The following is a 26,153-nucleotide window of genomic DNA, read 5'->3' as shown; positions in this document are numbered from 1 at the left end:
TATGCACAGCTGTGGTCTCAAAAATCACGTCCGCAAGCGTCCGGCAAAGTTTGAGCCCCGAACAACGTCATCACCTGCTTCTTATACCTTCTGAGTCTGTGTCACATCATGTGGATGCTTAGCTGTCCGTATCAGAAACTGACACGCCATCCATGTCTTGAACTCCATGCAGGTTGCCTCTCTGTCTCAGGGTTACAGATACAGCAGCTCTCCTATCAGACCGGCTCCAAGATGTGCCCATATCCTTTGTACTCTTAGAGACACAAAGGCTGTCTTGATTAGATGACCTCCGCACACACCGTGATATCCACAATGTGAAGGAAGGCCTTCTGCTCTGTCTAATCTGACAAATTAACAGTGCACATGATGTATAAATAATAAACCCTAACAACTCCCCCTGATAAGTTACCGTTTTTACAGGTAACTTAAAAACACAAGAAGCGACACATCTTTGAAGGACCGGGTGACCCAGAGAGCATCTATAATTAGTCATGTATCATTAATTAGGGATCAAAAGTAATCACAATCAAAGCTTCACAGACCAAATGTTCTCACTCAAGACCACAGTTTCAGCATTTAACTACAATTTGGGTGTCATCTAATTAAAGGAAAGCTGTTTTAGTTTCCTATGCGCACATTATTTTAAGTTACCTTAGACTAGATAACCTAAGCCTATAAATCTAATAAGGCCAAATTCATCTACTCTCACTCCCACCTGGAGGCCTCCTAAATGTGACCGCTCCTCATGGATAAACCATCTATCCAACTTTACCAATCATTCAGTCACAGTAGGGGACGTCGCAGGACAGGTTGGGCCGTTCTCCACCGGAAAACGCTACCCTCTCTAAAAGGTAGTAAAAACCGGGGTGACCCCGGGGAAATCCCACTCTCGGCCAATCTGAGCAAGAAAACCCCGTTTTGAATCTGATAATTATCATTACCAACTACATAAAGAACCTGTAAGGTTCAGAGTCTTCCTATATCAAAGAAAAAGTGGCATAAAACGTGATCTTGGTGGGTCTGGAGCAAAATGTTTCCATGATTTTCATCAAAACCAAATCAAAATCAATCAAAACATATACATCACAATTAGGTAAAATAAAGAATTATCCTGGTCCGAGTTAAAAACAAATGATGAATATCACTGATGATGATGGATTCTTTCAGTGTCTCTATCTAATTAATCAATCAGAGTCTCGTATGGCCCCCTCCACAGCCACTTTGGTCTCCATGCAGTCCAATGGCAGATAGATGCTGAATCCATGTGGTGGTTCTCATCACAGTTCATCAATCCTTTCCGGGATCCTTCGACACACAGAGAGTGCAGTCAGTGTTCTTATCACGATAAACAATGTCTTCAATGAGCAATTCCTTATTCACTCAAAATCTAAGTGCAGTCACAACCAGATATTCTTATCCACAATTACTTTCCCTTATCCCTTAAATCACCATAAAACTGACAACATTTAAATTAATCATCCATGGACTCTGTGTTTTTTCAGCAGATTATTTCAGTGTCTATTCAAAAAACAAAAAATAAAATAAATAAAAAAGAAAGAAATCCCCAAAAACATTAAACATAACCTACCTTTCAATGCCTGGCAGTTGAAGTTATTTATACCAGTATGTATTCAGCCTGAACATCCTATGGATGTTTCAGCTCATCATTTTTTGTTCATATAAGCTCAAAATCACTGCAACTAATATAATCTCATTCAAGGAACCTGTAAATATTTAGAAAACATTTAACCCTTTTTTTACACATTGTAACACTCAATTCATGGATTAAATAAATGAATTTTAAAACCATTTCTACATCATAGCATATTAAGTTTTAGTTTCGTCTAAACTTGTAACCGCATTTTAGTTTACTGCTACACCCTCCCCAGAAAATTATTAGAAGTTCTTTAATCTCTAAGGAAAAAACCCAGCTTGGCGCAGATTCCCCCTATTAAAAACTCCCCCACCAGACCTTGTATCCGTGAATGTTAGTGCATGAAAGAAACCCCCATTCCCATGTGGATCCTTGTGTTCTTCGAGTCGTTAACCGTGTGTGGGCGTGTTGTTACGTGACAGTATGTGTGTTTGTCTATGTGAGTGGATCTATACGTGGGAAACTGGTCAGGAGCCATCCCGCTACTGGTTTGGAAGAAAAAGTGTTTCTTGGAGTAGTGATCCTCTCCAACATGCAAAAAGTTCGATGTTCGGACAAGTCCATCAGGTTTCCCTCTGTTACCACAGCAGCTTTGAACCATAAGAGTCTTGGGGCCATGTGTCCCCACACCCCCTGAAGGATAAGTCTTTACCTGTGTCATCAGCAGTATCACATAGAGGTAGAAGGAAACAGTGCGTCAAAGGTGTTCCTCCCTTCAAGAGGAAATGTCATATTAAATTGTTCATCTGCTCAGAGCACAGGATTGTACTCTGACTCGCTGCTGCGTTCCCAAAACCCAGCAGTACACAGTTCCTGAAGGTGTTGAATTCGACTGCACCCCCTCTATGCAAAGTGTCCAGCTATAGTCCATTTAAAATATTCTCCAAAAAGCAGTGCTCCGATGAGAAAAAACAAACAAAACAAAAACAAAGAACAAAGAACAAAATAAAAACAAGAAAAAGAAAATCTGTTCCAATATCCCCAGAACCAGTCAATAGTTGTCATATCTGGACCCCTGACCAGATCCAAAAATGTGCAGGAAACATAATCTCTTCTCATATGTGTTCTCTCAAATAAACTAAACACTAAAGTGTGCATCCCCTCTAAAGTATTAATTTCAGCTCTAGTGAAGTAAAGTCAGGTGTTGTTATTGCTTCATGCATTAAAAGTATGGTTACCCATCCCCCAAATTGTATCTAGCCCCTCAAATGCTATTTATAACTCTGCTTGCAGTAAAAAAAACAAACAAAAAACAAATAAAATTAATCAAAACAAATAAAATAAAATAAAAATAAAAAATAAATGGTGAAGTTTTAGTCCCTGGGCCTGATATTGAATCGCCATAAGCTCATTAACACTATAAGTCTTCATCGTTATTGCTTATATTGAAAGAAACCGTCATTTGCTTTAAACATTTGCTCCTAAAATGTTCTAATTTCTCCTAAATTGCATTCTGTTGATGCAACTTTACCATTCCCAAAAGTTAAAGTTTCAACTTGTTGTCCCTTTAATAATATTATGCTAATTAACAACTGACCAAACTATTTATCAAAAAAACCCAGTCTAATTTATCACATAGTAAAACATCTCTAAATCCTCTTTTTTATTACTCTATTTAAGAATATCCCACCCCCTGATGATATAAAGAAAAATTTAGCATAGTTTTTCATTGTGAACAAGAAATCTGGTGTGTCAGTTCACTTATCTTTTTTTTTTCATCCGTCTTGTCCGATGATCCCATGACCTTCCATCAACTCATAACTGCCAGTGTTCTTTTCTCGTCCAAAGCAGTGGGCATCCAGTCATTTCCTTAATGTCTGCATCTCAGCAGCTGCACACCATCCCTCCTTCTGAAGTTTAGGAGCAAAGTTAGTCTCTGTGCCCCTTGTAGGTTAATCCATCCTGCGACTCAAGAAAGAAAGTGTCCAATGTCTCTCCAAACAAAAAAGATCCATTGTTCATTTTGAAACATTCCCATCCGTAGTGTAGTCAAAACTATTCAAAAAAATTTTAACATGCGTGCCACGTCTTTTTTTGTGTGTTTTTTTTTTTTCATAAAGGCTAAGATGTTAGTAAACAAACAGAAAACAGAAAACAAACAAACATACAGACACAAACAACGACAAACATGTAAGACAACAAAAACCCCAGTGGTGCCTCCGACTTCTCCAAATAGTTGTTGGTTCATCTTGTCATTCGTTAAATGCCTCTTTCAGCATGACTGCTCTTAATGTTCCACCCCAACAAAAGTCTGTGAGCTTCAAACCACCACATCAATCTGTACCTCATAGGTCATATCAGAACCAGAGAGGAATTAAAACAAACTCAGAGCTCACCAGAATGGCCTTCAGCCGGGAACAAAACATGCAGCCACAATCTCTACACCCTGTCTCTGGCATGCTGCTTTCTAACACCATCTCTCTCATGTCCTGATCCATGGTTCCGATCCAGTCCAGTTGCTAACCAAGTCAGTCCAGTCAGTTTGAACCTATTCAAATCCTCCTATCAAAAAGTTTTCAACTATCTGAAACCCTCTCTCTCTCTTGCTCTAGTCACTCTCAGCCAAGTTGTCCATTTCACATGCCAGAACTTCTGCAGCTGTTGGGAAAATAAGGGTTAATGCACATCTTAAACAAAACACAATGAAGGATGAGACTTTTGTCAGCCTGTCCTGGAAGAAAAAATGTTAACATTTAAGGATTGTTACAAACACAGCCTGAAAAAGAAAAAAGAACATGTTTAAGCAAAACGATCTCCTGATCCTCCTTAAATGGGCCTCTGAATAATCCTGCCTGCTCCCTGACAGCCGCACTGTCACTCTCTACAAGCAGGGAAAAAGTAAATGACCCCTCTGGTTTGTTACCAGGAAAAAGCAATCAAAAAGTACATCAATTAGTCAATAGTTAATCACTTCATTCACAGAAATTTGTAAAGTTAGCAGAATTTAACAAGTCATGCAAAGAAAGTAAGGCCCAGATGAACAGTGAAAAGTGTTAGTGTTAGTAATGATTAGAGATTCAAATTAATCAGTGTGTGCTTAGGCAGTTTCCAAGCGGCATTATACACAGATAGAAATAATTATGGATAAAAACTGAAGGCTGAAAAAACCCAGGGTCAGGTCACACCGAAATTGTTCTTAACTCTCCAGCCTTGTTTATAAAAGTTGATCCCGCTAATCTGCTGAGCTCCTGCGGGTATCTTGGCCATATGCTGTGTCCAGTTCCAGCTCGAAGTGTGATTTATCCTGTCCCTAATCAATCACTAATAAAATCCTAATGAGAGAAAAGTGAAACTAATCAATCTCTAATGCAATTCTAATGATTGAAAATGAAACTACCTTTAAATTAAAATCATGTGATGCCCTCGTCTGAGATTTTAGTTTCCCAAAAAGTAAAAACACCCATTCTGCTTCTTTCTGGATAATTACTTTTATATTTAATTTTTCCTATAATCCATTAATCTACAGTATCTCAGCTGCACTCCACACCCAAAAATTACCTCACACCCTACAACAGCAACCTGCTCTGGTCTTGCCAGGGCCTCTCATAGGTGGGGCCCCTGAGCAACCTGTTTGATACGATTACCCTTCTGTTATGCCCCCAGAGCTCCTTCTCAATCCTGTAAAAATGCAAATCATGTTAATGTCACAACAAAAAATATTCTTAATCATTCCCAACTTGACCACACACATTCTACCTCACATGCATTCCACATTTAGGACAGACAGACAGACATTGGCCACATAAAGTTTGTTTAATCCATCAGTATCAATGTAGATTTATCTTCTTAGAGGATTGTTTTTCCCAATTTAAACAAAAGTCATAATCTTTTCACCAGTCCGGTCTTAAGACCTCTGCACCAGTGCTTTTCAGCCTCATTTTAGGATCCTTGTTAAACTATATGTGCACATTTATGGAAACCTAAGATTTATTTGCTCACGTTAGACACCAAAATAAGTTTTCACACCCAATGATTTTTGATACTAAGCGTCCCCCAAAAATGACATGTTTGAATTTTCAAATATGAGAACACCGCTAAGGGGTTCTGAAAAAGTGGTATGTTTTGTTTTTCTCCTGAAAATCCCATTACCTGTGTAGTTTTTTGGCAGGTGGGCACATAAAGATTCATGGGGCTGTATCTGGCCCCCTTATTAACCATAATAGGACAGTAACTGCCCTCAATCAAAATATCTATCACTGCTGCTGGAAATTTCTAAAAAAAAAACTACCTCCATACCTAAACAAATAGTGGGATCCCGGCCTCCCTAGTGTTGCTGCATTGACTTCCTTTCTCTAATTCTTACTGAACCCGCACTTCGATCTTCTTTGCCCATTTCTCCCCTTCTCTATCCAACTCACCCTCCATTTCATCTACTGCTGTCTGCCTCTCTTCTTTTTATCCACTGAACTCAACCTTCCTAATTTATCTATTTGATGTAACCCACTCTATTCTGAACAGTTGACTGAGTAAAGATCCATTTAATCCACCTTAGAGTATCCTCAGTGATCAGTGTTTAATTTATATTCACTTTGCTAAAGTTTGACAAACTTAGCTTGTGTGGTCTAACATTTTCAAATATAAGCTCCTGAATCAGTCACTCTAAATGCAGATAACAATACCATTCTAGTGTAGTAATTGGTAGATGTCTTTAAGGTAAAAACTGCTTCTAGACTCCTGGGCCCTGCCTTTGCTGTGACCGGCCCTGTGTGCACTCAGTCTCTCTGTGTCTTCTTTTTCTTTTCTCTCCTGCCTCTAAGTGAACGGCTGCTCTGTGTGATCCACCTTCTGGAGCTCAATGTTGGGCCGGGGTTGGGGTTTACCGCACTGAAAATGTACTAATTGATCTTCTTACCTTTAAAATGTTAATTTCAAGACATCGTAAATTGTAAATATATCAACCTCTTATATTTTAAGCTTTCCTTTCCAAGGTTCACCTCCAAAAATCACAGAAACATCGACATTTTCATAACAATAGGAACTGAAATGCTGAAATGCTTTATTTACCGCCTCCTCTATTAAATCTTGCATCTGAAACTCCTTTCGTACCTCTTGTCCCAATTCTTCCTCTGTAGGCCTTATTTCACAATTTATCTGACCTTCACGCAACTCCATAACAGGCATCTGCACACATGGGTTTGATGGAAACATTGCATCACCAGCCTTACGAAATATTTCTCTGACACCTTGGTGTGGACTGGGGTCCATAATAGGCTCTGTTTCTGCAATATTAGATGTACTCATGAAAGGTTTTTCTTACCCTCTGAAGTGTCGAGTGCCTGCTCACCTCCCTGAGCCCCGTTTTGCTCCACCTGTTTCTGTTCAGAATCCTTGTCAGAAAAATTGTTACTAAAATTGAACTTGGTTTGTCTAATCAAATCCAAAAGTTTTGTTTCTTCCTTCTGGTGTTTGTCTCGTCCGAACACACCAGCACCAGCCATTTTTTCACGAGCTTGTGACAATCTATTTTTTAGAGTATCCAAATAAAAAACCACGTTGTGAAGTGTTTGGAGGGGGCCCCTCTAATTCCCCAAACACTCCATCTTCTCTCATTTTTTTTTTTTTTCCTACCCATTCATCAAATTTTCTAATGTGGTGCTCTGCATCCTTCAATGGATAACTCGCCATGATCATATTTCTCCCTTTATCCAGACTCGCTTTTAACGAGGTGTTTCTGGATTCAATTTTCTAGTCCACATGCATCCATCTTCTACACCTTCCGTTCACACAGTGTATAAAATTAGACCTCGACGTCTTACGTGAGATCCCTCGGTGCTTTAAACTTTTTACCTATAAACTTCAGTGAGCTGCTTCTCTGCTAAGGAAGTGCGTCCGTCAAAGAAATACGTCCGTCAGTGAAAAGGAAAAAAGAAAGGAAATTTAGAGAAAAGAAAAGATTTAGATATAGTTCCGCCTCGTTCACTCCACCAACTTTTAGGACTAGACAAACAAGTTACCTAATCCGGGCATCAGTCTCTTCTAGTTTTATGAGGAATATCATTTTATCGTCTCTCTCTTTTCCTTTTATAAGAGAAGAGAAGGAAAGAGAAAAACACCTCAAAAGGTCCGTTTCAACCTGACCCGCTCGCTTATTTCCAGTCTCGGTTTTTCGTACATGTCCTTATGGGAGGCATACTGGCAAACTCTAGCCGGCTATGTGACTGGTTTCTGTCTGTGCGTCTGTTTTCAGAAGTGCATCTTTCGTGTCTGCAGGCAGACCGGGAATAAAATCACCGTCCCTTTCTGCATGCAGAAACCGTTGGGCTTTCCAACCAACTTATCCTAGTGAATAGTATAGTTCTTGAAGACGTTTGCGCAGTCGCCTTCAGTCGGACTTTCAACCGCTACCCACAGCAGAACGCACGACTTTCTTTCTCTCTCTCTCTCCTTTTTTCTTTTTTTTTTTTTTTATGTGTACACGTTCGCAATGTAAAAAAAAATAAAAACCAACAAATACAACAAAACAAAAACCGCAAAAACAAAAACTAAAATCACTCTGAGCAATTTCTCTGTCCTCTTTTGCATAAAAAGCTTCAGCTCACTTCAGAAAATCACAACACAGCCAAAGTGTTTTAACAGTAAAAACACTGGAGATATTTTGTAATAAGGAATCTCCTCACCTTATCAGTTGTTTCGGCCGCAGGCTGTGGAGCTTTTTCCGTCGGTGGCTCTGTTGTTTTGCTTCCAGGTCACGGGCGGAAACACCAATTTGTTAAAGTGAGACAGATTTGTCCCCTTCAAAGTAAAGGCTGTAACGCCCCGGGGCCTCCTCACACGGTTCTTTTCCTGGGAGCAAGTTATTTACTACTCTTAACTCAAACTCGTCAAAACCATATAAAAAAGGACTATAAAAACAGGAGTAAAAAAGTAAAAGTACAGCAGCTCTCCTATCAGACCGGCTCCAAGATGTGCCCATATCCTTTGTACTCTTAGAGACACAAAGGCTGTCTTGATTAGATGACCTCCGCACACACCGTGATATCCACAATGTGAAGGAAGGCCTTCTGCTCTGTCTAATCTGACAAATTAACAGTGCACATGATGTATAAATAATAAACCCTAACAAAACTCAGAATTCTGAGAAAAAAGAACTCCGAGATTAAAGTCAGAAAGTCAGTAAACTTTTTTTTTTTTGCACTGGCCCTAATTCTCTTCCGTAATATGTTCTTATTGTCATGATGGGTTCTGGGAGTAAAGCCCAAAATGCAGAACACACACAGGGAAACTGGGTAAAAGTCAAAAACGGTTTATTTAAGCAAAAACATGGATATGACACGGGAACTGGTTCAGACTGGGGAGCTGGTTCACTGGAGACTGTACTGGGACTGGAGACTGTTGGTTAGCAGAGTTCATGAGAGGCTAAGCTTCAGGCTTAGCGTGGCAGTCCTAGATTTGAGCTTCCAGCTCACTGCAGAGAACAGGGGAAAACACGTAGGACTCTAGAACCTGATTCCACGTAGGAACCTCCAGGGAAACTCCACACAGAAGTCTTCAGGTTTCAACCACGTAGGAATCTTCGGGTTAGGGAACAACAGGGGAAAATCCACATGGGAACCTCTAGGGAAACTCCACATAGAAGTCTTCAGGTTTCAACCACGTAGGTAACTTGGGTTGGCTCACCAGGGCAGATTAGCAGGTTAGGTCTCCTAGAGTTTCAGGCTTGAAACTGGTTTCCTGTGATGCAACTCTCCCAGAGCTGCAGGCCAGAGACAGGTTGCCAGAGAGACAGCTCTTCCAGAGCTTCACGAAGAGACAGGAGGTTAAGCTCATCCAGAGCTTCACGAGGAGACAGGAGGTTAAGCTCATCCAGGGCTTTCACGAAGAGACAGGATTCCTGTGAGGCAGAAACAAGGAAGAGTTAGAATCTGATCTCACACTAGAGATAACAAAGATTCTTCTGTAACAGAGGTTTAGGAAGCTAACCAACTAAGATCAACACTGCGGCGTGGAAGCAAGGTCAGGCAGGAGCTTATAAAGGAGAGGTCTTCTGATGAGAGGATTAGCAACAGGTGTGCAGGAAGGTTCCAGCTCCAGAAGACCCACGGCGCACTCTGCTGGAGACAGAGGGTAATCTCCAGATCCCCACAGTAACTCCAGCCCTAAAGAAAAATAGTAAAGAGCAGAAGGGGATCCTCGGCGCCCTCTGGTGGGCAAGCCCGAGGATCCCAACACTTATGTCTACTGTTGTTAGCTGTTGTACTCTACCTGGGTAAAATCCCCTGATTTAGCCTTTCCTAATATGAAACAGTACGAAAGCATGATTTATAATTGGAGCTGAAATCGGGTCATTATTGGTATCGGTCAATACTTATTGCTCAAATATGAACCTTTTATTGTGGGATTTAGAATCTACCAGTCAACCATATCCAAAGTTTATCTGAAGATTTTCTTCTGGATAAGTTGCCAATAAAAAAAATGACTCCCACTACAATTACTTTTATTGAAGGACCTGAACTGAGAAAAAAAGCAAATTTCAAAGATCTCCATCTGTTTCATGCTGAACTTTAAGCTATATGATCCCGACACATGAGATGCCTCTCAGAGTTGTGTCCCACATTACAGGAATTGATTTGCCTCCATAATCATAATAACATAATATGCTCAGTGTACTGCGCTGCACACTCCATCACTAAGGAGATTTTTATTTCTGAATCATGTGGGAAATTAAAGCGGCTCGGTCCTGACTTAGCATGCAATACACTGATACGCGCACACTTGTATAACAATTCACCAGATGTATCCAGCTGAAGATACATAGCATATATTTGAAGTGGTTACGCATGTATGCTTTTATTCCTAGAGCCAATATTTACTGTCATCCTGTGATATTATCCTTACTTTTTTATTTTTTTATTTACCTTTATACCTTTTCCATCTACAAGAGGTTGACTTTGGGTGTTGCTTCTATGTTTGGTTGAGCAAGGTGGGACAGTTTCAGCCTCACTGATGTTTTTCTGCCACTGTGTTTTGTGATATAACTGCTTTTAACTGAAAGTAAGGAAATTAAGTTAAAGTTTTTCTTTCCTGCAAATGGGGCAGGTGCCTCTGTAAAAAAAAGCATGCAAGTTTCATCCCGGTGAGATTTAAGACTGGACTTCTACTGGAACATTAGTGAACATGTCTATGCCTTCAATGAAACCTTCCACTCATGTGTTCATGATGCATCAATATTACAATTAAAGAGATAATAAAGATATAAAAAAAACTCTGAGGAGTTACAGGTAAAATAAGCTTTATATTTTGAGCCAAAGGTAGGCCGACTCTAACCTGACTCCGCCAGATGGATTTGCTCCGCATATCCATCTGGAAACCTTCCGTTGTAGTAATTTTGGGAAGGGGCAAAAATACTGTTTAGCTGATTGGCCTATGTTGGTGATAGACAGGCCAAATAAACCAATCAGATCAATGAAGCATATGACGTTCTAACAGCCAGGCTACTCTTGCCGAAACCAGTCGGGAGTAGAGCAAAAACATCTTTTCCTCTGAGAAAAGCCTCCAGAGCAGTGTTTTGCTCTTCTTTCAGTGAAGAAATACTCTGTAATTCCGATAAAACTTGCTCGATAGCCACGCTAACGCTAGTTTCATCGGCTGAAGCCGCCATGTTCTTTAGACTGAACTGTCGCGCTTCTCGTTGCGTCACACCTCAACCCGCCTCAAAGCCAACGCTGATTGGACGTTCGTTTGGTGAACGGCTCCAAATTTTCTTCAACGGAGAGTCTCCAGACTGATTAGCGAGTGAAATCTTGAAAGCTTGCGAGATCAGGATGGTCTCACGAGGCTAGGCCGACTCTTTACAAGGCGAAGTTTAGCTGTAACTCCTCAGACTGAAGCAGTGTCTTGGAGAAAAAAGAACATTATTACTGTCATTGTCCTGCTCTGATGTGAACCTCAGTCTCAAGTCTTTTGTTGCCTCTAAAGCGAACTCTTTTTTTCTGAATCGCTTTGTATTTGGTGATTATTTACTTTACACCATCAGCTCTGAACAGCTTACTTGTTCCCACTGAAGAGAAACATCCCCACAGTAGGAGTCTGGCTGGGGGATGCTGTAATCAGAGGGATTTAACAGTGTTTGCCTGATTCTGATATTTTATTTTTATTAAAAAAGGCTCAAAATAAGATTTTTTTTGTATTCCAGCTACCTAATATAGCTTAAATGAAATATAATTATTGTTTTATTGAATTGCCTGCTTTATCAAATGTTTTGACTTGACATTGGAATAGCTGCGTTATGAAAGTAAGGGACATTAGTAAAGATAAACCAGTGTGTAAATCTACACCACCAAATCCACTTTATTCAGCTCCTTTCATGGATTTCAGCAAATGTTCATTTTGTATCAAAATAAAGAGACTGAACAAGGACTAAGCATTTTTGATTATTATTCAGAGCAACGTGTTGTTGTGCATTTTAATGTCTGCTGCTTCATTTGAAGTGGAGGCTGGAAAATTGCAGCGGTTTCATCTCCTCTGTCTCTTTCTCAGTGAGGTATTAGACATATTGATTATGAAAACTGCTTCTAAGCCGCAAAACTAAGTTTTAAAACTGCAATAAGAAACAACAGAACTAATGATGCAATATGTCAGAAAGTAAAGAAATATTAAATCAATATTTTAAATAATACACTAACATTCTGGTGCTTAAGTTAAGGATATCTAGACTATGCTGATTGCAAAGTCCAACCTGTAATTATAGTTAAAGAACTTCATATTATGTGATGTCCTCAAAACTCAGAAGCTTTCCAGTCCATTAAACGTAGCAAGCTACATTTCATCTCTATTAAGCATATTTACTAAATTATAGTTTCTGACATGGGCCAGATGGGCTGTCTCCCAGGTTAGCCTTTAAATGGGTCTAAAAGTGAAATATAAAATATGCATATCTGTCAATTGTACTCTTAGAAAGTTTTTATATTGCTTATAGGCATGTTTAGTTAATCCAGAATTTGCAACTCAATGTGCTGAGTAGGCATCCCTCACTTGCTGCTGCAGCTCACTCATTAATGCAAGAACCGCCACAGTATTCACCCACCAATGATGGTATAAAAAAAAAAAATCTAGCTTTTTTTCACAGTGATTTGTTTCCCAACCAGCATCTGCAGGCCAGCCTCAATATTCTGCTAATAGAAGTTAACTTCTGCTGCGCATCACTTAAACACACAGCTTTATCATAGTTTTCTAAAGCCGCATCTGTCTTATTAAATATGGTAAAAGTGAAATTATAAGGATTTTTAAATGTAATTTAATTCATCAGGATTAATTCTACACGTGTAATTTTCCGCTGCATTTAATGGTCAAACTCCAGCGATATGAACATCTAATATATATATATATACACTACCGTTCAAAAGTTTGGGGTCACATTGAAATGTCCTTATTTTTGAAGGAAAAGCTCTGTACTTTTCAATGAAGATAACTTTAAACTAGTCTTAACTTTAAAGAAATACACTCTATGCAATGCTAATGTGGCTATTATAGCTCCAAATGTCTGGTTTTTGGTGCAATATCTACATAGGTGTATAGAGGCCCATTTCCAGCAACTATCACTCCAGTGTTCTAATAGTACAATGTGTTTGCTCATTGGCTCAGAAGGCTAATCGATGATTGGAAAACCCTTGTGCAATCATGTTCACACATCTGAAAACAGTTTAGCTCGTTACAGAAGCTACAAAACTGACCTTCCTTTGAGCAGATTGAATTTCTGGAGCATCACATTTGTGGGGTCAATTAAACGCTCAAAAAAGCCAGAAAAAGAGAACTTTCATCTGAAACTCGACAGTCTGTTCTTGTTCTTAGAAATGAGGGCTATTCCATGCGAGAAATTACTAAGAAATTGAAGATTTCCTACAACGGTGTGTACTACTCCCTTCAGAGGACAGCACAAACAGGCTCTAACCAGAGTAGAAAAAGAAGTGGGAGGCCGCGTTGCACAACTGAGCGAGAAGATAAGTACATTAGAGTCTCTAGTTTGAGAAACACACGCCTCACAGGTCCCCAACTGGCATCTTCATTAAATAGTACCCGCAGTAGCCTGTTTGCGGGGCTAGCTGGAGTTGTGATACACTTGATTGCCAAAGTAACATTAGAAACCCAATGAGATGCTTCTTTCCTTTGTTTTTCTCTTCTTGATGAGAATAGTAACAACAAATTTTCAGCTGCAGGACATGTGAAAGGAAACTTTTTTAACTAAATATATGAGTTTTCTCACTTTCCTGGTCCAGACCAGGCAGTGTGAATCAGCAAATGCTTTATCCTGTTTTCTTAGATCAAAATGTATCCTTCAAAATAGATGACTGAAAGATTAATGCTGTTAATAATAATAATAACAATTATCCAACACTTGGATGGTAGCTTAACTCGTTGATGGGAAGTATCTCTTCTAGGGTCTTTAAACTGATGAAAACCAGATGATAAACTGTGCCAGAAAAAACAAGATTAGTGTTTTTTTATGATGGCCTTCTGGTTGTGGTTCTGCATAGCTACAGAAAAGGAAGAGATGTCAACACTGAAGCATGAATGTAACCGAAAGTGCTGTCGTTTATTTATGAAAACAGTCAGCTGACAAGTTTCCTATAATTCCTCTGATATGCACAGTTTGTCTTCTTGGTGGACAAAAAGAGCAACAGCTGGCCTGGATTTGATTGTCTCTTAGGGAACAGTAAAATATTAGACAGCACTCACCACGCACTCGTCTGCCAAGCCCTTCTCTCAAGTACGCAGCAGATACACATGGAAAATTTACAGCTCTGTGTTGACATACATATTCAGCCACACCTTGGAGCCATTCCCACCCAGTGTACTCACACCAAACCACACACACACAGACAGACACACTCAGCAAGCGGGCCAGACCAGTGTTCTAAATAAAGACAGACAGTGGAACAGATTTTCGCACCCAGCGGGACCATTAGCAGCACAGTCAGACCACCAGCAAACTTCCATCCTCATCAGCATTACAAACACATTTTGACACCTGCCATCAAAGAGGAACACACTGGAAAAAATAAACAAATCGCACACATGCTCTCTAATACTCACATCCAGACATAGATTGGAAGCACATTAGTATTCAATGCATAGCTTGCTGGGACTGTCAACAGTTTATTTGTATGAGTGGTGTGTCCCCCAGGCTGTACCTTAAATATGTTTGCCAAGGCCGCCGGTGCAACTCCCTTAAGATTTGGGCTAGGAAGGCAATAGATATACTTGGATGTATTACGCAGCCCTCTGGGAACAGAAAAATTATACTTCTCTGTACAAATTTCTACACGGCACTATTCACCGAACTGGCTCAGGTTGGGAAAATGCTTCGTCTGTAAAGATAGTCAGAACTCAGACATGTTTGGGGGAACTTTGGTACACCTGCAGATATTGTTATGGTTTCACGAAAATATCTTTGTGATCTAGAAAGAAAAACAGAGCATTGGTTTGAAAAGTCTGAGATGGACTGGCGGACGTCCAGGATGGACCCCGCCTGTCGCCCGTAGACAGCTGGAGATAGGCAACAGCACCCCTTGTGACCCCGCTTGGGATACATGTGACGGAAAATGGATGGTTAGAAAAGTTGAATACAAATAAATTAAAAAATAAAAATAATAATAATAAAAAAGTCTCTACAATCCAATTAATGATTAATCGATTACTAAATTTGTTGACAATTTTTTTCAATATTCGATTGATCACAATTAATCCCATTGTTTTAGCCCTAATATATTTACACATTTTCAAACGTTTGGTTAGATGTTATGTTCCTCAGTAAACTGTGACTTGAACACAAAGTTCTTGCAGCTAATAGAAGGTGAAGGACACTTGAACAGCTGTGCATCTGTTTTACTGCCTGCTGTTCTGTGGGCTCTGTGGGCAGAAATATTATAAAGGAAGACCATGCTCAGATTAAAGTGCATGCATTCCCGTTCTCTACATTTGACAATTAATGTTAATGTTTGCTGGATTTGGTTGATAAAAAATGTCTTTTATGTTTAAAAAAAATAAAGAAAAGCTGAATGCATCATAGGCAGCTCTTCAGAATGTATTGCTTTTGGTTAATCATTTTTTTTATGTTTTTCTCCATCATATAACGCAAAGGTATTTTAGCGCATGGACTAAACTGCTTCTTTTCCAACACTGATTATTCATAGATTCTAAAATGCAGACTATACACATTCCAAAATGTCATATTCTGCTATTTAATTATTTTGAAATAAGGGAAACTGACATGAAAATATGATGTAACACATAAAAGGAGCGCAAAAGGCCTATTTTTCTTTTAAGTTAATAACAGAACCAGGTGGTTTTTTTTCCCTAATGTTCTTTTGAATACCTGTCAATCATTCTTTACAATTCTGTGGGATACAACTGTGCAAAAATAAAACACAGTTGTCACTTTGAGATTGGATCTGGCCACCCGAGAGTTTGCCTCACAAACCTTTTTCCAAAAAATGTTATGTTTGGAAGTCATTTGGAAAGCTATGCAGGGCTCTCAGCACACAGCATATGGATTTCTCTGCAAACTAAAGTTCTAAGACATATCCAAAAGATTAACACAGAATGAGGAAGTCTATTGCTTGTAAACCGAAAATCATAGATTGTGGAATTAGTAACACTAACTTACTTAATTCAGAAGGAAGAGACAGGCTGGACGAAACAGTATTTGACCTTTTGAAATTCATGTTCTTCTCTTGATCTATATATATATATATATATATATATATATACATATATGTGATGTTCTTATATGTAGGTTCTTATATTCTGTTTTTAAAATACCTACGTTCCTCTGAATTTTAAATTCATACCCAGGGGCAGCCATTCATACCTGGCACCAGTCTCATTAAAGAGTGAGCTGATTTAATAGGCTGTGTTGAGCAGAAGAGGTTGTAATGGTGACACACTAACCTGCGTGTCCCAGCTATGAGCGGACCTGGGCCACAGCCGCTGGGAGAAAATCCTGCGTTTGCTGAACTGCATGCAAATTAGAGTCTCCTTACACTATACTTAGGTGTTGTGAGGAAGGACCACAGAAGAAAGTGGACATTTAGTCAAATTAAGTGCATTTGAGTTTACTACGTTTATTAGGAAATTTCTCTTAACATGGTCGTCTGAATACTTTATTTTGATTTTGGAATACCAATAGAAAGCGTTACCATAGCTCTAAATGACATGATTGGCCTAGGCTGGCCAGCTCTCACCCACATCTCTCTTTAAACAACCAGAGTCTGTCTGGATTCTCTTAAGGATATTTCTAAACTTTCCTCTTCGTCACACGAGTTAAAAAGGAAGTGACTTGATTTGGATTTTGTTTGAACTCACAGTGGTGCTGTGAAATGAACTCACTGCTCCATGTATTTTCACCTTTGGGTCTGTTCTGTTTAAAACTGTTGATGATGTTGTCCATCTTAATTGATTGATCTGTTTAAATTAAAGACGGTTGCCTGGCTGTTTGTTTCCTGGACGGGGCCACCATTTACTGTTGCCTTTTGTATCTACAGTGTTGGGCACGTTACTTTGAAAAAGTAATTAGTTATAGTTACTAGTTACTTCTCCCAAAATGTAACTGAGTTAGTAACTGAGTTACTCCACAATAAAAGTAACTAGTTAGTAGTAAAAGTAACTATTGCGTTACTTTTGCGAGTGTATGAAATTAATAACTGGGGATGTCTAATTCTGAAATCCTGTGTTTGGGTTGTTATAGATACTGCAACATGTAGCTATATCTATCTATCTATTCCATCCATCCATCCATCCATCCATCCATCCATCCTTCTCCCTTTCTCCATATAGGCTAATGATCGTTCACGCTCTCCGTAGTTCCCCTGTGGCGCGAGCACAGGGCGGCTGTTACGCGCCTTTAGCGAGCATGCGCGTTTTCTGTCGCTTGCGCTGTGAATCGTGCCGCCGCGCTGTGCGGAGATGCAGGGGAAACCGTATCTGATGGGGAAACGCAGCTTGACGTAACACCAGTATTTCCATGTGGAAAGCGCTGTTTTGCCGCTGGAGTCCTCCTCACTCTCCATCCTCCCCTCTCTCATGACGCACGCACGAGTCCTATCATGAAAAAAAGTTAATTATGCGACCTGAGTAACGTGCAGTAATGGGGTGTCGGTAATTGTAACTGTGTTATAGTTAGAGTAAGAGTAATAATTTTGATTACTCGTTACTGAAAAAGGTAGCGCCGTTACTTTCAACGCCGGTACTCCCATCACTGTGTATCTATGCTTCTTTTTCTATGACTGCTTCTGTCTCCTTGAACCCCAGTCGGCCTCAGCAGATGGCCGCTCACACTGAGCCTGGTTCTACTGAAGATTTCTTCCTGTTAAAAGGGAGTTTTTCCTCTCCACTGTCGCCACAAGCATGCTTAATGTGAGGGATTGCCTTTGAGTCAATGAGTCGAAGCAATCACCTGGTTTTCCGCAGATAGAAAACTTTGAATCGATTTGACTGGATGATCTGGTTGAACTGTAAAGATGACATGTTGTGAATTGGTGCTATAGAAATAAACTGAAGTGAATTAATTTGACCACAGATGATGATCCTGCCTTTAATGTTTTGTCCTGGATATGACACGGTCAGGCTACTGTGGCCCAAATTTTGAAATTAGTTAAAGGTCTAATTTTAGAAAAAACGTTGCAGTTATCAACATACCGTCTTCTGTTTTAGAAAGACGAAGGATTTATCTACAAACTGAGCTTTAAACTGTTTTTTTAGACGAATGCATGACGAAAAAGTGACGTGTTATTTTTAATGCTTTTTTTCCCCCTCCCCATTCTTTTCCTATGGGACATTTTTTGAGATATTTCTTTCTTCTTCCATAAGGTTTTATATATATTAGATGTCTTGTTTAATTCCCTTTTGTAGACAAATCTGTCTGGACATCAGTCCATCTGTCGATATCTCTAAAATAATTTCTTTCTTTACACTAACATGCCGTACAAATTGATGAAATACTTTTTGTATTGTCTTTCTAAAAAATACACCTTTTCCATGCTCTCTGGTAAGTTCAGCTTTAACTAAGAAAAAAGCAAATGACTAAATGTCAGGAAGATTCTTCTAGATCTGCTGATTTTTTTTTCTGTTTAATCAGATTATCCCATCAGATTAACGTCATTTATCACAATTGTTCAGATTATACTTCACATAAAAGAGAAGGATTTTTTAATACATTCTTTTAAAAAAAAATCCTTTAGCAAAGACCTGTAAGCCTCCATGAGCAAAACTATCCTTTTTACTCAATTGCTTTCTTTTTTCACCTTTGTATTAATCCTGTTTTTGTTCTTTGGCTCTGACTGAGAGCTCACTCCTCAGTGTGCCTGTCTGATTTGGACCCTTCATGTTTCGCTGAGCTTTTTTTCGTTTTGACTTCTGCCGTGTGGAGGCTTGCTTCGTGTTTGACTAGCTTGAGGGATCAGTATTTCACAGAGCAGAGCGCTTTTAGCATGGCAAGGGGCCCAATTTGGACTGAGGAACACAAGGTATCAGTGTGGGCTGAATCTGATAGGTCGATATGTTGTGATGTTCTATCGAGTCCGCTGCATCTTCTCGTAGTCGCTATAAATATTCATTGTAATCGCATTGGGTTGTACAAAGTCAGGAGTCAAAATGAAGAGCATCTAATAAATATGTATTATTACGTTCTTTGTGTTTATGAATATGCAAAATGAATTCATGGAGCTATAAATACTTCTGAACCTTATCTTTTTCTTGATTTTTTTTGTGACTCTTTGAACATATTACAATTTATCACATAGTGCATAATTTTAATTGTAAAAAAAAAAGACATGTACACTCAAAGAGCAAAATTGCTATCAGCTTTACTGCTCTCTAGACGCACAAAAAAATATATCTGGATGAATCATAGCGCCGCCTGAATAAACAGCTTCCCCTAAATTAGATACATTTCACAGGAGATATACTCTAGTGCCTTGCAAAATGTTTTCCTCCTCTCAGATGCTCGTAAGAAACTACAACTTCTGTTTTATATCTTAAGAAAAAGTTTTTTTTTTCATGCCACCAGAATCATGTCTTTAAGGTGTAATTTGGAGAGTTTATGATGTGATGCACTCTAACACGGTTCCCAGGGCATTTTGAATCAGACTTACAGCATTGCAGATCTTGCTTCTTTGTCGCATCATTTTTATACACCACAGACCGAAGGAAAACCTTTAAGATGCAAGTTCCATCTCTTGATTATATGAAAATGAAATAAAAAAAGGGTAAAAGATTGCTGTAAATTAAACTACTCTGGCCCTTGGCTCCAATTAACGATCAATTTGCTAATTGATTAATCTGTCGATTATTTTTCTGATTAATCTATTAATAAGCGGATAGGAAAAGGTTTCTTAAATAAGATTTGCTACTAAATTAAACCGGTTTAAGCTAAAACTTTTCCACTTAAGGAGGTCAAAATAGAGCATATATACAGAAAAAATTTTTTTGTTTTTTTCAATTAAATCCAAAATATTAGTATCTTTTTTTTACAATGTTGGTATAGTTACTGCTCTATGTGGGTCGCTCTATTAGCTAATTAACATGTTTTAGAATCTCTATTCTCCAATTAACGATTAATGAATTACTGAATTATTTCAATAATCAATTAATCACGATTAAGCCAATTATTTCAGCCCCACTCTGAACAAACAATAATAAAAAAAGATGTTTTGCATCAAAAAGTGACAGAAACTGTTCAAATTCCTTTAGAAACCCTTTTTATTGAAGCATCCAGATCAAACTTCTCTAAAAGAGTTTTGATTACTTCAGTTTTTATGGCCTGAGGAAATGTATCTATGTGAAGAGATTAACTTTAACCTTAAAATAGTTTAGAACAGCTAAACCATCATCACATATTAAAGCGGGGGTTGTAAACAAGGATCAACATCAGGAATTTATTGGCTGTTCATCAGGACCTTACGAATCAAAAATAAACATCCAGCCCATGAAACATTAGGGAATATATATTATTTGTCAAACCAGATAGAATTGATTCGATGTTCTGATCTTACATCAGTATCTTTCAATGAAGACCTTCAGGGCTCAGGCTAAAGTTGCTCTTATAGCCGATCAACATGAGCAGAATTACATTTCAGCTTCTTCATAGCTAGAAACTTTAAATATTTTAATTCAATTCAATTCAATTCAGTTTATTTATATAGCGCCAAATTCACAACACATGTCATCTCAAGGCACTTTACAGTTCAACCAGATCATACAGTCAAATTGATACAAAGTTTTCTATCTAAGGAAAACCAGTTGATTGCATTGACTCATTGACTCAAATACAATCCCCCACACTAAGCATGCTTGTAGCGACAGTGGAGAGGAAAAACTCCCTTTTAACAGGAAGAAACCTCCAGCAGAACCAGGCTCAGTGTGAGCGGCCATCTGCCGAGGCCGACTGGGGTTAAAGGAGACAGAAGCAGAGATACAAAAAGCAGCTGTAAAAGGCGGCCCCGTCCAGGAAACACACAGCCAGGCAGACGAGCTCCAAGGCAGCTCCCATGCCAGAGGACGAAGAGAGCACATCCACTCAGTCACGGTCAGAGAAACAGGACCACACTGGAAAACAGGCCGATCTCCAACATCTATTAACAAGGGTGTTGATAGAAGCAGCACAGCTGATGTTTTTTTTCCAGGATGACGTCACAGCCAAACAGGAACAGACGAGGCAAAGCTACTCTGAGGAAAAGCAGAGAGAGCAGAAGGTTAGAGATTGAACTAACAGATTTTACAAAGCTTTAAGAAAATAGCCACAGGACATCGATTGTTGTTCATATAAATCCTTCTTAGAAAGCAGTGGGATGAAGCCATTTCTTCAAATGGAAGTGCAGCTAATCCTTCTGACTTGAGGAGAGGCTTATAAATCATCTTTTTTCCCCCACTTTGTTTAACTTTCATCTCATATATTCATCCTCATCCGTTCACTTTTATGCTTCTACATCTAGTGAATTTGCCGAGACAGGATGGAGGAACCAAATATCAGCACTATAGATCATTTTGACAGTTTAATTTCAATGCCTGATTATCAGTCAATTTGATAATTATACTATCCAACCATCCAATTAATGTGTTCTATATTTACAATGATGATCAAGTAAGCTCTCCACTTTTACACCTTTTCTAAAGGATGAGCTATTGAAACCAGGAGGGAGCTTGACAGCTTGCCTCCAAGGCGCCTTGATTGAGATATAAAAATCAGCGTTCAGTTCACCCTCCTGAGAAGTTTCACCGATCTGCCTCCATCCATGCCTTCACACTAAACAGAGCATGTTCACGAATCACAACAAGGGAGAAAGACAGAGCAAAACGGAGCAGGGTGGAAAGGATGATGAAAGGATTTCACACCTCCTCCTTGGTGTCTCTCCTCATGTCTGCTTCAGCGCTGCTCGGGGGTTGAACAGTGCACTGTGCCAGAGAGTCAGTGACACAGAAACACACAGAGCACCACGGCACAGGACCACAGCTTCATGACTCCATGCCTTGCTTACTCTTTGCTATTAGTTGGGTGTCTTAGGTACTCGGTGAACGAGTCAGAATCAACCAGCACAGACACTGGTGGATCAAGGGGGGTGAAGTAGCTCCAAATGGGACATGGGGGGAAGGAGTTTTCATCTGAAGTGAAACTGCTGCTTTTCTATCTAAGGTTTTTTTGAAGCCCTTGAATTTCTTTGCATTTTCTCATAATACAACCACAAACTGCAAGAAATTTCATTGTGATTTCATGCCAAGAAGCAGAAATCAACTGGAAACATAACTGTAAAGTAGAAAGAGAAATAAAGATAGTTTTTAAAACTTTCTACAAAAAAATATTCAGATTACTTTTACATATAACATTTTTTCCATCTACAGTACTTGGTAAAGTTGTCATGACTCTGCAGTTTTTGGTTCTTTTTGTTTTGTTTTTTGAGTTTTCAGTTATACTTAGACTAGCATCTTTCTGTGTTTTTGTTTTTGTTTGTTTATTGGTTTCATTTCCGTTTTATGTTATTCTAGTTATTTTTTATTGTATTTGATTTCTTGGGTATTTCTTGTTTGTCCTCTGCTGCCCTCTTCTGTCAGTCTCTTTTTCCCTAGCTCCCTTCTAGACTCCTCTGTCCACACCTGCTCCCACTCTCATAATTAGGCTGATCTTTGTTCAGTCTCCCATTTATACACCTTATGTTCAGTCCAGAGCTGGGAAGTAACGAAGTACAAATACTTCGTTACTGTGGTCAAGTCGATTTTTCTGATATTTTTACTTTACTTTACTACTTATTTTTATGGCGACTTTTTACTTCTACTCCTTACATTTTTACACAAATATCTGTACTTTCTTCTCCTTACATTTTTAAAAATTGGCTCGTTACTTTAGTTTTGAATCATTTCAATGGAGTTACCGTTATTATTTTTCACGTCATCAATACCAAATCAATCTAATTGGATGGGAATCTACGTTGCATTTGACGCACCACTACAAGATGAATCGACAGATTCAGCGCTTTTCATTCGTGGCAAATCATTGCAGCTTGGTGGCGGTGGCGTTAGCATAGTAGCATGGACGACGAGATGATTGAAAATGAACACAACGGAGATCTAGTCCTATTGGCAGACATCCATTTAAAATGTAGGCAACGGCATGAAAAAAGTGGTTTCTACTTTTACTTTTATACTTTAAGTAAATTTACAAGCCTGTACTTTGTTACTTTTACTTGAGTAAAGAAGTTTAATCAGTACTTCCACTTTTACCAGAGTATTTTTTAACACAAGTATCTGTACTTTTAGTCAAGTACGGAAAGTGAGTACTTTTGCCATCTCTGCTTCAGTCACAGTTTGCTGGTTCCCTGTTGTTGTTTTGTTGCTCTGCCGTTTCCTGGCTTCTCATGGGAATTTTTCCCTGACCTTATCTCATTTTTGGTTCTCAGTATTTTTTAGATTTTTGCTTCTGTTGCCTTGGACTACCTTATTAAATCTGCAAAATTCACCTCTGCCTCCTGATCTCTGCCTTTGGGTCCTTACAAACCTCCACCTTACCCTGATTAAAGTAACTAAAGCTCCAACAAACAGAATGTGGAACTTCAGTCATTGAGGCTACTTTGCTCAAATCTTTGGATTTTCTTCAGGAATCAGATTATTCTGGCTGGTTATTTCCATTACTTTGATATTGTCGCCTACATCTGACTTCAGTGTGAACTGTCTATGGCTCCACGCTGACCTGCAGGTGAACAATAAGAGTATCCTGACAGGCAGCAAAACAGTAACCATGACACAATAGGTACTATGGTGTAAGTGTACCACAGAAACGATTAATTGTGTCAATGGGTGCTGTGTGGAAAGCACATGAATAAAGGGAGAGTGGAACTTTGTTGTGGCGTTTTAGGGAGATTTGACTGACATTTCAGCAGAGACACAGCAAGCGCTGGTGGGGCAGGAATGTTAATTTTACAGGGACAGTTTATTGTGGGCTGAACATGTAGAGATACAATGTACAACATCTGCATTAAGATGGTTAATGGCCAATGGCAACAGTGATTATTATGTAGCTTCGGATTTTGAGTGTTTACCTGATGCTGAAAAGCAATTTCAGTCATGGAGTCCAAAGAGTAAGGAAATATTTCATATTATAGGTAAATATACAGTTGTAGCTATTCAAAATTTCCATACTTTTGCTTGATGGGCCCCTGTCTGGTTCTTGGCTGGTCCCCTACAATTAGTTTTTAAACATCAATCTTTGTACTAAACTATTCTGTCACTATTTTTGGACATTAAGATCTAAATAGAAGCACCATCTCCCTGTAATTTAGTAAAAGGGTGGAGTCAGAGTAAAAAAAAATATGCACCCCCAGGAGAAGGAGGGGGTCACTCCAGTGGCTGGATGTTGGAGGGGATTCTGCTGGGAGTTGCAGGGAAGTAGGTTGCCCATTAGGTCGGCATTTGACTCCCATTTTGAAGGGCTGCTCTGTAGGTTAACAGCCATTATGATAACAATGAATTGCAAAATAAAATATCTTGACAAATGTTCATATTGGTGCATCCCGGTGTAGAAGTCCGCTAGTAATTCTATAAGCATATCTCCTCTCAACTTAAAGGTAGAAAACTTGATGCAATCTGGTGCATTGGACTATAGCACAGGCTGGCTAATGATGTTAGCATTTTAAAGTCCTCTCTTTGAAGATTTTAAAAATTTGCAATACAAACTTTGTTCCACCTTAAAATAATTGGTATAATCCTTTTGTTTAGTCTACTTATTGACAAGGTCTAACGTCTCTCTCTCTTTGCACTGTGCAGTACTATCAGAGAACCTGTCTGTTGTGCTGCTAGTTTCCTGCTTTTCAGCAAATGCTAATCTACCTTGGACTGATCCGATACGAGTCAGATCCAGGACCCAATATGAATGAAACTCAAAACTTGGAAAATTCAGAAATGGGACACTTCTGTGCGTCTAAGCCACCTAAACAGCATAGCCTGAAAACTCGAGCCTAAAGAAATCTTTAGGGCCTCATTTGCTTGCAGTAGGTCACACCTCTGTTGAATTTAGAGTGGGCCAGCCATAACTCACATATAACATTTGATTGTCGATGCAATCAACTGGTTTTCCTTAGATAGAAAACTTTGTATCGATTTGACTGTATGATCTGGTTGAACTGTAAAGTGCCTTGAGATGACATGTGTTGTGAATTTGGCGCTATATAAATAAACTGAATTGAATTGAATTGAATTTTGTCATGATTTAATTTTAAAGGTCTGACTCCAACATGCAGAAGACCAAACAGAGAGACCAGGGAAAGGTTTAAACAGGTTTATTTGAAATAAAGGTGATGCATCCAGTGCTGCTTTGAGCACTGCTCAACAGGGACTGAAAGGTGAGGGGAAGACACTGTGGTTAGTTTAGGTTCAGTGAGAAATTAGAATTTTTGGTTTTGCACAGGATGAAAAGGTTGCAGACTCACTTCTCCAATAAAGGGTGTCCTTTATGGAATCCAGACTGTGATAATTGTACTTGAGATTGTCTTGTTTGGTGATGGGTGGACTGGGTTACTCAGACTGCGGTTGTTCCTTGGTGAATGGAGAAGTTGACTGCCACTCTGATTTCCTGCGGTACTTGAACGGGCAGCGGTGCTGAAGAAACCTTTGCTTGGTGTGAAGCTCAAACGACCTCTTGGGGAAAGTGGGTCCTTACTTCCTGTTTGGAACCCCAGCTCAGTAAGAAGCTCAGTTGAACCTTCCAGAGAGAGAAGGACCGAACAAATCCAGTTTGCAGGTTGACTTCCTGCCAAGAGGCAAAGACAAAAACAAAGTTAAGACTCGGGTTGACAAAAACTCAGTTTGACTCAGAAAAAACTCAGCTTGGCTAGAGAATCCAAAACTGGCAAACACAAACTCAGGTTAGACTCTGCTAAACTAAGCATGGCTAGAGTACCCTGTATTGGCAACACTCTGGCGACGAGGTAGTGGCAGTCAGCAGCTTAAAAACACTCCACAGGTAATGAGGCAATGAGCTGCAGGTGTGCAGGGAGAACCAATGAGGACGGGGCACCACCTG

General features: G+C 39.2%; 1 protein-coding gene and 1 long non-coding RNA gene across 2 annotated transcripts in view; one reads left to right on the top strand and one right to left on the bottom strand.

Annotated features, from left to right (window-relative positions):
- The window catches only part of LOC119792575 (protein sidekick-2-like), a 451,999-nt gene that overhangs the window by 379,494 nt on the left and 46,352 nt on the right, over positions 1–26,153 (top strand). The gene's annotated exons all lie outside the window — the stretch shown is intronic.
- On the bottom strand, positions 1,763–8,350 carry LOC119792577. The gene is made up of 2 exons (XR_005282006.1): positions 8,272–8,350; positions 1,763–3,556 (listed from the first exon to the last, which is right to left on the bottom strand). It is a non-coding gene; the product is annotated as an uncharacterized LOC119792577 (long non-coding RNA).

This window comes from Cyprinodon tularosa, unplaced genomic scaffold (assembly GCF_016077235.1).
Source record: "Cyprinodon tularosa strain WSP-4 unplaced genomic scaffold, ASM1607723v1 ctg422, whole genome shotgun sequence".
NCBI classification, from domain to species: domain Eukaryota; kingdom Metazoa; phylum Chordata; class Actinopteri; order Cyprinodontiformes; family Cyprinodontidae; genus Cyprinodon; species Cyprinodon tularosa.
The sequence above is the reverse complement of the archived record's forward strand: the minus strand, read 5'-3'. Positions and strand labels throughout refer to the sequence as shown.